This window comes from Daphnia magna, linkage group LG7, assembly GCF_020631705.1.
Source record: "Daphnia magna isolate NIES linkage group LG7, ASM2063170v1.1, whole genome shotgun sequence".
In the NCBI taxonomy this organism is placed as follows: domain Eukaryota; kingdom Metazoa; phylum Arthropoda; class Branchiopoda; order Diplostraca; family Daphniidae; genus Daphnia; species Daphnia magna.
The window spans coordinates 3,936,016-3,950,200 of NC_059188.1; positions in this window are offsets into that span (position 1 = coordinate 3,936,016).

The window sequence follows — 14,185 nt, forward strand, 5'->3', positions numbered from 1 at the left end:
ACTAAATTTGATTTGATTTTCATGCCTGACTTGTCGATAATTTGACTTGAATTTCATATATTGTCGCGGGTGAAAAGGGAGATTGGTTATCTCTTCGCAGAGATGAGTCATCCGCTCCTTGGACAACGCTGCGATCGTGGTGAAGAAATTATCGGGAGAAGTCCGCTCTAAGAAAGATACGCAGATATGCAGTCCGGAAGGGGAGTAATTCGCTCGACGGTATAAAATGCTGCCCCGAATCTGCGTTAGATGAGTCTCCATCGGGTGAGCTCCCGGAGCTGGGCTCCGTAGGAGGAGTTCCCTGGAGTCTTCAGACGCTCTCCGAGTTTGGTATGGTCATCCCTTTTGTTTGAGTTAAACCATTGTCTAGAATTTAAGTCATCACTTGTTGTATTTGTTTGTTCTTGTTCCAATACAACTCGTGTGACAATTGGTGGAGATACAGTCCGTTACCCGTGAGTAACGAAATCGTGCTTTAAGTGACAATTGGTGGAGACGCAGCTCGTTACCCCTCGTTGCCTGAGAGTAAACGAAGTCGTGCTGCAGTCATTGTTAGCCGATGCCGAAGAGGACAAACCAACGGCTACCTAGTTGCCTAAGAGACCCCAGCCGACGATTACATCCGCTTCGAGAACTGTCAAGCGTTCCGGTAGAAACTTCACCTATCCCAGCCTCATCGTTGGAGAGTGGAACTTCCTTTGTTGGTGAAGCCCTAAATTTTGAAGGTCCTATTCCAAAGGACCATTTGACCAAAGAAGCTGACAGTCAGGGTGAATCAGTCGAGACTTCAAGAGGCTTATACTCGGATCCAGAAACCGAGGTCGATTTGAGAGCGGTGATGAGTCCAGTTGTTCCGGTCGGGGGACAACAATTTATAGTGCCATCAAGGCATATTGAGCAGCCGCAAAGACAAGCTATTGAAGCTGTCAGAAAATTTATTAGCCCGCCAATCTTCTGAAAAAATTCAGAAGAAAATGCGCACCAATGGATGGAGCGCTTTGAATAATATTCTACCCACAACAGATGGGGTGATATTAGAAAAAAAAATAATTTTGAAAAGTATTTTGATGACGCCGCCAGGAGCTGGTTCAAGTGTACAAGGCTCCCGAACGAGTGGATGGTAAATCTCAAACGGCCAGAAGATATTAGATTGCAGCGCCTCTTCCGTGGCCGAAGGCAGGCGGTTAAAAAAAAAAAAAAAAAAAAAAATAGAAAAATCCTTAAGACTATCCGGGAAATACAAGAAACATTTAAACAAGTAAGCGCAACCGGAAAGAAGAAAAACGAAGGAGTAAAAGTCCCTTATTTGCCAAGAGGACGCAAGCTGATTTTTCGTCTCATCAACCTTCGTGGATCGCAGAAGATTAGTACAGTCGGGTCGCCTGTCTTGAAGAAGGGGGACCTGTCGCGGGTGAAAAGGGAGATTGGTTATCTCTTCGCAGAGATGAGTCATCCGCTCCTTGGACAACGCTGCGATCGTGGTGAAGAAATTATCGGGAGAAGTCCGCTCTAAGAAAGATACGCAGATATGCAGTCCGGAAGGGGAGTAATTCGCTCGACGGTATAAAACGCTGCCCCGAATCTGCGTTAGATGAGTCTCCATCGGGTGAGCTCCCGGAGCTGGGCTCCGTAGGAGGAGTTCCCTAGAGTCTTCAGACGCTCTCCGAGTTTGGTATGGTCATCCCTTTTGTTTGAGTTAAACCATTGTCTAGAATTTAAGTCATCACTTGTTGTATTCGTTTGTTCTTGTTCCAATACAACTCGTGTGACAATATACCTGTCCTTGGATTCTTTTAGGGAAAAAATAACGACATGACAAACTTGATTCTAGAACGTAAAAATGGGAGTCTGCCGGGCGTTATCATTAAAGGCTCCCTATGTTTCCTCTCCAGCGTTGCCAAACTTATTTTTTCTTATAATTAACTGAATTATTTAATACTCGTGAAACCTTTATATAACGAAACCCTTCCTTTTCAATATGATAAATTAATTTCTAAATGTATTATTTCATTTATAGATCAATAAGGAAGATTTCTAAGACTAATGAACAACAACCACCAGAGAAAATTAAAAGGCCGACAACCCTTTTACAGGTAGGAATTGAAATTAAAATTTATTTTAAATATATATATTTTTATGGTGTATTCAGGGTGACTTCATTGTACCGTGTATCCCAATAGAGACTTCTACTCCTATGGAAACAAGACCCAATGAAATAAAGAATGAAGAAGCGATGGAACAAAGTGATTCCAGTCAATCATCAGACATTGCTCAATTCAGCTGGCCTCATGTTAGCCCCCCAACCGGGTGAGATAACACAGACCAGCCAATGAAAACCATTAAAATCCGCTCGACAGTTGATGTTAGTTCAACTATAGACCTGAATTAGTTGGATATTCTTTGAAATACACGATTAAACCGAGATTACAAATCTATAAAATAATAAGAAATCGGAGTTAAAACAAAAATGTTGAGGCTGTTTCAATGTGTGCATCAACGCCCACGCTGTTCTGTCAGCTGAAAACTATATAGGCCGTATCTATACCAAGACGAAATGGGACCCACGGGGGTTATCCAATACTTGGTTATCCTAGCCAATATTGATATGTTTAGATTCCAAGAAGTGTCTTTTTATTAAACTATTCAATTTGGTAGTACATTTGTTGCATAAAATTCATCTAATTCGTTATTGCATTTTCATTTTTTTGGTTGTGCCTTGGGTAGGACACTAGGTGGTAAACGCAGTTAGATACAGCTTTGTGAAACTTAAGACAAACTTTTTTCTTAACATTAGAAATTTTTGTGGATTAGCCTGGCATGCTTAACTAGGGTGCTTTTTATCGTCAACTTTTGAGCTCAATCAGTATTTTTCCGTTAACCAATTCGTCACAGTTGAGCTCGATTTCCGTTTTATGGTTGATCAAAAGTTCAACCAAGGTGAAGCTCGACCAAATTGAGCGAGATCTTTTCAAAAAGATTAACCACTGTCCAGACCAGGGTTGAACTAAATCCAAGTTGGTTGACCCTCTTAATTTTTAATAATTCATATTTTCTTTCATCTGGCAACACTTATGTTTTTTATCAAGTCGTCATAGCAGACGGTAATCTAGTGTTTTTTTTTACATCGTTGTCGTTATTCGTTGAATATAAAATTTGTTAAAATGTTATCGTTAACTTAATACGTTATTTAATATATTATTTTTCTCGTAATTTTTCTCGTTGTATAGTTTAAAAACTTCGAGATAATTGTTGTTCAAGTCTTTTTTTTTGCTTTTTCCATTTTCAGTGGTTTTCTAGATCAGGCCACAGTATTAGATGTCGGTGTAAAACAAAAAAATTTAGTTCAGATTCGCAGTCAACAGCGCCACTGAACAGATTAATGTGTTAAATAACGAGAAAAAACGATAAACTTGCCCATAAAAATTTGCTTTCGTTGTCGATATTCGTTATATTAATTAAAGCCAAAATTGGACATATTAACGACAAATTTCGTTATTCGTAATATTTAACGACCCAACACTACGGAAATCTAGACTTGAAATACGTAGTAGTACTACTACTTATCAGGTTTTTTATATGGATATATGAGTTAAAATAATTAGTGTGAAAGTATTTTGAAATTAATTTATTACAATTCTCAAAATGAGAGATTAGAAAAGAAATAACGAAGACGATTCAAGAAATATTGAATAATATAAATTTTGTTATTTATTTTCTTAGGTTTTGCGTTGATATTTTACATTTACACACAATTCAAAATATGTTTAATCATTTTATTGTATTGCAATTATCAATGTTATAATAATATTAAAATTTGTAAAAATTTTAAAACACTGGAACATATGAAAACCACTATTTTTTAGTCCTTTAATAAAAATTTGAATTTTAACGTTCATGAAAGGGATGGCAAAGAAGGAGAAGCTTTTTTCAACTTGAGCTCAATTTTCGTTTTGTGGTTAATACAAAAGTTCAACTAAAAAGTTCAACTCGACCAACTGAAAAAGCATTTTATGGTCAACCAAAAAGTTGAGCAGCTCAACTAGAAGTTGAAGATAAAACGTACCCTTATAAAACCACAATAAGGTAGAGTTGTCGGGAGATGTGTCAAAAGGCACAACAAGACAGTGTAGGAATTGTTGACTTTCCAGCCTTCGAATGACAAAGGCTCCTATTGCAGTAGTTTCAATGGAACTCCTACAAAAGTGGATGTTAACAAGGAAGCTGCTCCACCATTAGTCCAGCGAATTTGCTTAAATAATGTCAGAACAGCTTCTCAATTGAAAATCAACACTGAAGCAACAAAACTTTTCTTAAGTATTTATTTCATACTATTTCTTAAGATTTGCTAATTGCTACTAAAATTTTTTGTTGTACTGCAGAATTCGTAGAAGATTATTGGCCCAGACTTTGCGGCAGTAAAACAAAAAATGCTGGTCTGTGGCAAGAGATTGCCATAAAGATACTACATAAACCGCTGATTCTGGAAAGTCTGCTCAACTGAAGTGGAATAACTTAAACAAAGAGTACAAAAAGTTTGTGCTCGCTTCCAAAGGAACTGGAGCGGGAGAAGATGTTCTGGATTGCGAGCCCCCATAGACGTCTTGCAGAATGCGGATAGCAGGATTGCTGTAGTCCGGCAACCTTTTTTTCCGCCATCTTAGGAAAACCACATCATTTTTAAACAAATCCTCTTATGGAATTATTTTTTATAGTTTAATAATTTCTAAAGTGGTTAGCGATAGGAAATAACTAGACACAAGATAATAAACTAGATTATTCAGGTTAAATTTAGAATAAAAATTTTTACCGTAAGTGTTTTTGAAGGAATTTTAATTTAACGTTTTGTAGATGTCGTCTGCTGTTGTTTATAGTGTGAACAACAAAAACAATATTGTCTCTCGTCGACTCTGCTAGAAGTGAGTCCTGCATAGCTCGCTAGTGAACGACAAGCCATGCCCCCTAAGTGCCCCCAATTATCTATCAAACTTCATCAACCAACATGCCACAAGTAAAAGATGTGTCCACTGCCATCCAAGAATCCGGGACTTACACAGAAGATATGGAATACGAAAATAACCAAGGTAGCAAAAGAAAGTTCTGTACTATACACACGCAACGACCAAATTATGCAAACCAGTTTAGTAGCCCATCATTCATACCTCCTGTCATGATCAGCCTCAGTAGTGAACCAAATTCATTCATCCGTATGTGCCTTGCAGAGAAACATTACTTCATCAAAGAGCTAGGCCTGATAGCTGGACCAATCACACTTGATGTTAAATGGTAGAGGAATGGTGAGCTAGTCATCTTTCCAGCGTCTCGGAAACAAAAAGATCTCATCTTACACACAGTACAAGTGAAGGAATTCAAAATCAAAAGCACCCTGTCTAAATCAGAACTAGAATCAAGAGACATAATATACAACGTTCAAATTATGAACACTGAAGAAAACCTGCTTGCCCTCCTGGCGAACAAGGTGTGAAAAGTGTAAAAAGATTCCACAAACAAGGCTCCAACAACACAAGAATTCCACTTACAACTTTAGCCCTTTCCTTCACAAGTGCATCATTCCCAGCTGAAGTGGAAATTGCCCACGAAATATTCCGTGTGCAAAAATACATCCCTAGACCCTCAATTTGTTACAAGTGCTGGAAACTGGGACAATCGGAAACAGTGTGTGCAAACGAAAAGAAATGTAGGTTACGCGGAATAAATCACGACCCAACCAACAATTGTCATGAGGCTCCTAGCTGCCCAACGTGCAACACAAGAGGCCACAACGCCGGAACTATGAACTACCCACTGTACGCCCAAAGGCAGGAAGCCATAAAAGTGGCATATGACAACAATATATCTATACCAGAATCTATCAGATCCCTCATTAGCAAAACCACTACGGTTACAAACCCCAGACTTGCCACACGATCATCTTTTCACAGATCAATTTTTTTCCCGATCAGGGTAAAAAGAGTTGATCTGTGCTCAACTCTCATGAAAAATGATCTGATCTCCGTTCAATCTTTCCCGAGATCACAGATCATTTTTTGGCCATCTAACGTTAAGTATTGTAACAATTTCTGTTTTTTTTCTTTCATTATTACTTATATATTATTGTCGGATGCTGCGGTGCCAAGTTAAAAAATGCATCGGTGATGTAAGTCATTTCGGAGGAAAACTTGGTTTAAAAATTTTTTATATTCTTTCAGTACCTTAAATAACGTAATTTTCTACAAAAAAGGTACTCAATGACATCAGTCACGTCACCGATAAATTTTTGTACTTGGCAACGCAACATTTAATATACACCGGTCTATCTTAACTTTGTCTCGACAAAAAAAAAATTACTAGCTTGATGTAATTTCCTGCATGTTTAATTGTTTATTGTATGGTGACTAGCCACTACAGAGAAGGGTAAAGCACAGTTATGGGTGAAATTATTCGCCGTTAAAAAAAAAAATTCTGTATCACCATCCTGTATTTTGCTTGTTGTTGACTTTAAGAAATAAGAGCATTTCAAAATGCTTTTCCGAAAGGTTCAAACGGTTTGGCGTGTAAATTAGGCCGCCTTGACTGAATAGTCTTTCCACTGAAGCCGAGGAAGGTAAAGCTACGTTATAGCGTCTAAGAATTAAAAATATTATTAATTATCAATGAAAAAATGAGGAAAAACGTCTAAAATTATTTTCACCACTCTCTCATTTTTAACAATTTGAAATGATGTCAAAAAAAAAAAAATAAGGGGGCGACAAACAGTCTATTGTACCTATAAATTTGTTTGATGATGGGATAATCGTTTAGCTGCTTTAGATCACTGCAGTATTTCAGAAACATATCGACCTCGTGGAAAGACTGCTTTTTAGCGTTCTTGTTCACCAATTTAGAAAAGAAATTTTTTTCCGATGATTTGGTCCGTTTTTCAGGACTGAGACCTGACTTAGACGATGAGGTTTCATCGCTCGAACTATCGGAACTAGAAGTTAAAAATTTTATTAAAATAATCACTTTCGTTTATGGGAAACAAACAGGCTTACACATAAAATTCTTCGTCGTCTTCTTTGTAGGTTCCAAATTCTAATTGAAGTAGCGTCTGAGCTCGATTTATCTCCGCTTCAGTGTCCAGCGATGACAGCCTAAACATGGGGTTGGATATGGCAGCCAATCTTAATGCGTTTTCCCAGAACATGTGATGGAACCTAAATTTGAAACATTTAGTAAATTATAATAGAAAAAATGCTATATGTTATCAAATACCTTGTATGTATAGCATTCAAAACTCCAACGATGAGTGGCTTACAATACTTGTGTTTCAAAGATTCCAAATTAGCCCTTAAGACTGAAATTGTCGGCAATAAAAACCCCATGCTGATGTTTTTATCGCCCTGCAGTATATCCAAAGCTTTGGTGACTGACTTCATTATTTTTACGTACTCTTTCATGTATGATTCTTCTTCATGTTTGAAATATGGTATCTTCAGCTCATCGAATAATTTCCGCATTGCTTTAGTTTTTTTTTAAACAAACGAACGACGCAAGCAATGGCAAAATACCATGTATTCCATCTTGTTTCACTCTTCAGAATGAAAAGTTGTCCCAAGTAGAGGCGGATGGTGTCTGAGTTGTTGGAACTTGATGACTGTTTATTTCCAATAAATAGCTTGCAAAAGTAGTGATCGTGACTCGCACCAATTCATCATTTCGACGGCGATCCCATTAAGGCTTTGTGATCTAGAACCCCCTTTTTTCACGTAGGCCACGGCAGTAGCGTTATTTAAGTACAATAAAACTGATATATTGGTAATATGTTGCGCAAAAGATTTGAGGCAATTTAATGCCGCCATTAACTCGAGATCATTTATATGTCTGGTGTGATCGTCAGCGCACCATGGCCCTCTCGTTGTTAAACCGTTACAATGGCCGTCCCAACCCGAAAGGCACGCATCCGAGTAGATTATCAAATCTGGATCAACGATTTTCAAAGGTTTGCCGTTAACTGTCTTTAAATTCTGGACCCACCATGTTAGATCACGTACAGCCTCCTTTGATAGGGATACTTTTTGATCCAAATTAGAATTTAATCTAGTATTTTCTATATACTGACTTTGTAAACTACGGTAATGTGCTTGGGCAAAAATTAGAGCGAAAGTGGCCCATGAAAATTTTCCCAACATCCTCGCTACTTCGTACAAGGAAATATGGATTTTCTCGATAGCCCTGGTGCAAAGGTTTATGATAGAGTCAACTTTTGATTCCGGAAGAGACACCGATAGGTTATTAGAATTAACGTCTAATCCCAGGAATTCCATAGTCTGTCCCGGGGTTGCTCTGGACTTCGTAAGATTTATTATAAAGCCTATCTCCTCTAAAAGCTCCTTGGCAACATTGAAGTCTAGTTTTGCCTTTTCCTTTGTGGGGCTAAGGATAAGTATGTTATCGAGAAAAAAAATCAACTTAATTTCATTTTTTCGCAGGAAGCCTACGACTGGTTTCAGGATTTTAGTAAAACCCCAGGGGGCTGACGATAACCCAAAGGGTAGGCAAGTAAATTCGTAGACCCTTCCTTTCCATTTAAATTTGAGAAATTTACAGTGAGAGGGGAAAATGGGTACCGTTAAGTAGGCGTCCTGAAGGTCGATTTTTACCATCCAATCCCCTTTTTTCAGTAGATGTTTCAGCATGGCCGTTCCTTCCATTTTAAAGTGGCGATATATAGGGTCGTCCGGCAGACGCAGTTCTCCCTCTTGTTGATCTTCCATTACACGCTTACGAGTGTGCTCGATAAACCTTCTCCCTGCTGAGTAATCAGCTGCGCTTTGTCATCCTCGTAGGCCCAAATTATTTTAAAATTTGGGTTGGAAATCGATGCCAGTCGAAGGTGAATAGTATTGAACATCTGTCCAAATCTCTTTTAGAGTCCAAGCAAAACGGCAAAAACCAGTGGTAGGCAGTGAACAATTGAATTGTTCTTGGAAAATTCCGTCATTGTTTCTTGAAGCAATCTTATTGTAGGCAGAACACAGCCAATAGACATTTTCCCCTCGTTTTGGAAAACATCAAGCGCTTGTGTGAATGGCTCCATAATCCGTATTCACGTATTCAAATAGAAACTCTTCTTCAGTTTTAGTTAAAGGCGCAATGTTAAAGTGTTGAAAAACTTCTGCGAGCTTCTGTTTTTTCGACTCTATCAGCTTTGTAACGTACTCAACGGCGTCGAAGAACGAGTTCCTAGTAACATTGTAGAGGAAGAAATAGACACCGAGTTTGTTCTTGATAAAATCCTTTGAATTTTGCGTCGCTTGAAGTTTCGCGTCGAGACGCTTCTTTACTTTTTTTAACGTGACATTGGAGATATTATCAACGTCTGTAGTCGCGATTAGGTTCAGTAAGTGCCAGGAGCATCTCATGTGTCGCGGGAGTTTGATTCGTTCTTGTTCTGTATGAAACACAGTTATGTTATCGTCGTCAGATTCTTCTGAAGTGGTGGCTTCTTTCTCTGCAGATTCCTTTGAATGTCTCTCAAAAATCTCTCCAATGTCAATTCGTCATCGTCTTCAAAACCGTCTTCATATTCTGATTCTGATGTATTCATTGCTGTGTTGGGTCCAAAGACTTTAAATGCTTTCAAAAAGTTACTGCCGTTGTCCGTAATTGTGCAATTTACTTAAGAAGAAATGCCAAATTCTTTGTGAATGCTGTCTATTGATTTTACAATAACATCAAACGTATGAGACCCAATCACACGACGTACAGCCAAACAGGCGCTGCGCCTTGACAAGTCAGAGCCAAGCCAATGCATTGTCATCCTGATGAAACTTCTTCTAGGGCTGACCATAAATCGGCCGTCTTTGAGACACGGAGAGCCTTTTCTAGGGCAAGAATTAAACTTGTCTTCGTATTTGAATATTCTACTATTAGACGCTCAGTGAAAAATGTCCTCTTCTTTACAACAAATTTTCCAACGAAACTGCCCATTAGATCCAAAAAGCCTTCTCTCTTTTATCACGGTCTACCAGGAGAGGTTTACAAACGCTATGTAAGCAGACTAGACATCGGACCTTGAAGGTTCCATTAAATTCCGCTTGGAGCGCGAGCGTCAGGGAGGCATAGATTCAATTTTACATGGCCGGTATGAAATATATGATGTAGTTTGTTTACAATATTTGATTCGTTTGAAATGTGCGACACGGAAAATTTATCTTTCGCAGCAAGACTATATCACCAAGATCATAGGCACCTTTAACATGGAATCTTGTGCCCCTAAGGATGTCCCAGCTGATCCAAATGTGCGCCTCATCAAGCCGACCAACTGCCGAAATCAGCTCACAGAAGTCCCTTACAGAGAGGCCGTAGGCAGCCTCCTTTATTTAGCTCTATTGACCAGACCGGACATCTCCTTTGCAGTAGGTTTGGTCTCGCGTTACTCCGAAAAACATGACAAAACCCATTGGAATGCTGTTCGCCGGATCATCTCTTATTTAAATAGCACTCAACGTTTCGATATTTGCTATAACGGATCAACAACAGAACCTGCCCTATCTGCCTACTCAGACGCGGACCATGCGGGACGGGTTGACAGCAGAAAGCCAACAACTGGAAGCGTATTTCTTTTATATGGAGGACCGATCGCGTGGAAGAGTCGTCGGCAAAGGTGCATTTCAAAATCCACCACTGTGTCAGAGTACATAGCTGTCAGTGAGACAGCCTCAGATGCTGTTTGGATTCGCCGTATCCTCCTCGATCTCATCCCAGGATGGGACCAGCACGCAGTCAAGATTTTCTGTGACAACCAGGCGGCAATTAAATTGACGGCTCATCAGCAACAGTAGCAGAGTACCAAAATGGTCGACATCTACTACCATTACATTAGAGAGCAACAGAAGAAAAAAGAGATCACCCTAGGGTATATGAAGTCAGCAGATCAATTGGCGGATATCTTAACGAAGCCACTTCCTATGTCCCGATTTACTGATCTTCGTAGCAGGCTGGGCATCGTTCAAATTCCACTTTAGTGATGCTTTGCAACACAAAAGATGCATCCGAGAGAGAGTGTTGGAAATTACAGATGCGTTGGAATTTGTTACATGTGGGACATTCCACGCCAAAAAAACCAATCGATGGCGCGTAAAAATTTAGATTTTGATAAAAATTGGAGGTTGTATTGGAAAATACACCAACAATTTTTTGTCCAATTTTTGGATTTTTCATTTAATTAGTTTAAGAGTTATTGCGATGTAAAAATCGCATTTTTTCATTTTGCCGTGAAGGCAGAAAAAAATTTTCTTTTTCTTTTCTCTTATTCTTGCCTCTATTTTTCACTCGATTGTGATTTTAAAAATGTCAATCGATTCCTTATTACTTTTTTTATATAGTTCATAAAATAATTTTCTTTTCAATAAAAAATTAAATGTATAGTTAAAAGAATGAAAAAAAATTTCTCCCAACTTCAAAATTCTGTATCACAGAATGCTTGTCGATTGAGAAACTTTAATTTTAACCACATGAAAGAAGAACTTTCATTTATCATTATATAAAAAAACCACGTGACCTTTTTTCTTTATAGTTGATAATTAATTCAGTCTATAAAGGGCTCTTTTTGCGTTTCAAGACGTTTTTTTTAGCCCTGAGCATTCTCTCCTCATGAACGTCGGCCATTTTGGGAGGGGAGCGATTCCCCCCTTCATATCGTAAAAACGACCTTGAGACACCGTCTGTCACCATATTGTAGAGCATTAGTCCCCAAAGAGCAAAAGCTATACATTGAAAAACGTATTGCTATAGATTCTTTTCCCATCGGAGTTGTGGAAAACCAGTGGCTTTACTAATTTAAGTGAGCCCGACGTTTTCCAGTACTGCGTTGCTAAACATAGCAAAAGCACAGGATTACAATTATGTGCCTTTAAAGCCATTAGAGATGCAGAACAGTATGTCAGTTGTGGATGGGTTAAGGACATATTCCGTGTGACATTGAGCAATTCCATAGTGATTGTAAGTTGTAGAGTACACCATTCTTAATCCATAAGAAAATCTCTACTGAATCCTTCGGCTGCAATTAAAAGTGACATGTCGATTATATGATCAAGCTGTGACTGTGAAGCTGGGTATATGTGTTTATAATATTTTATATTACCTTTGTTATAACAATTATGTGTTATATTTAGACTTGGTGGTGTGTGTTCACACGTAGGTGCAATGTTGAACAAGATCATAGCAGTTAACAACTTGCCATGTACATCAAAAGAAAACAGATGGATTGATACATCAAATAGAAATGATTTGGTATGCTATATATTGAAATTTTTTAAAAGTGTATCGCATAATTTTTGCTTCTTCATGAACAGAAACTCTTCAAGCAACTAAGTTTATTAAGTTATTTTCTGATATCTTCAGTTGAGTTAAGTGAGTTTTCCTGGCCTTCCCATCGGTTGCTTCGTATAACTTTTCACTTGAGATTTGAAGTTTCGCTGCCAACTCGCTTATCATTACCTTTGCTGCTTCCAGTTCCTTATTAGCGCAAAGATTTTTCTCTCTTAGCTCCGTGTTTTCTGTTTCAAGGTTCCTCAGCTGACTAAGCAATTTTGCAGAGTTTTCCTGATCTTCTACATAAATGATCATCGTTGAAGATAATACGTCAGCCATGTTTATGCCTGAAATTGACAATTCAGTTGCTTCACTTGAAAAATTCTATATTTTTAAAAAATATTATATAAACTGTTATGAGGTCAATACAACAATAGTTCATTTATCAGTATGCTACCGGCATGAATAATTCATGTTTGATTCCAGTCTCGATTGGTTTTTCATTTACAGCAAGTCTCTTTTTAACTCTGTTGTAACGAGAGACTTTTGTTGCACTGTGGTTCATAGATTTAAATATAGTAGGAGCCCAGTCTGGATGAGTTTCTTCGTATACATCATCACATGGTTTACCTTCAATGAACAATATATACCATGTAATTACTTGTAACTAGAAGAGAATGATAAATAAGGAAATGTAAGCTACTTACCTCCATGAAAATGGTAAGAACAGATCCTTGGTTTAATTAAGTCATGCGAACACTTTTGCTTTGCATTATTAAGCCAAGCAAGTCTTCTTTTTAACTTTTGATCATTCAGTTCTTTTGAAAATCTGATACTAGTTGATGGCAAACAGAAGAATTTAACATATCTAGCACTAAATTTCCTACTATTATTCTTGCAACCGTGAATAAAGCAAATAGTCATCTTGACAGATGAATGGCGGCCGACTAATTTGAAACTGAGACTAGCCGACGAACTTATGTAAACAACCCCGGAAAAAAATTAAATTAAAATATATACCATAGTTTTTCAGGAATAAAAAAAAACAAGCTACTAGCTAGAATGGTAACTTATAAAAAAAAATAATAAATAGAAAAGATTAGTTATTTCTCACTTAATGATTTAATTTAAAAAGGGTCTCCATAAGAAGCCTGTGTTAATTTTAGGCTGCCTTACCACAATCGAGATTTTCGACCATTTTGAAAACTGACCACTCAGCATCCGTTCGTGGTCTATAAACTATGTTATACTATTATCAATATTTTTGAAAAATTTACAAATACCGTTATTTCTTAAACCAAAATTTTTTTATATTTCTTAATTCAGCATTTATGAAAGGGACGGAAAAGGAGAAGAAGCTTTTCACATGTTGAGATCAATTGTAATTTTATGGTTAAACCAACCAAAAAAGCATTTTATGGTCAACCGAAAAGTTGAGCAACTCAACTACAAGTTGACGATAAAACGCACCCTAAGTCGTCCGTCGGTCAGCCCTTGGATTTGAATGACCTTTATCGATTGAAAGTGTCTTAGGTAGGGTACTGAGTAGTTAACGTAGTTAGATAGAGTTTTGTCTAACTTAACACGACCCACACAGCAAACTGACGTCTTTTAAAGGATATTTATTCATCTTAACGGCACTACTAGGACTTCTTGATTCTGTCCTAAAATCCTACAATGACGACTTAAAGATGATTTGAGCAGGTGTTGATGACCGGCAAAAACTGCTCTAATACACGGATTTTTATGGTCACCAAAGTTCTAATTTTGGCGTTTACTGGGACGACTTTTTACTCTATAAAAAAATGCTATACCATTATTCTGCTATCGGATTCGAAACGAATCTTCCACATGACAGTCGAGTAGTCTACCATATACGCAATGGCTGAAC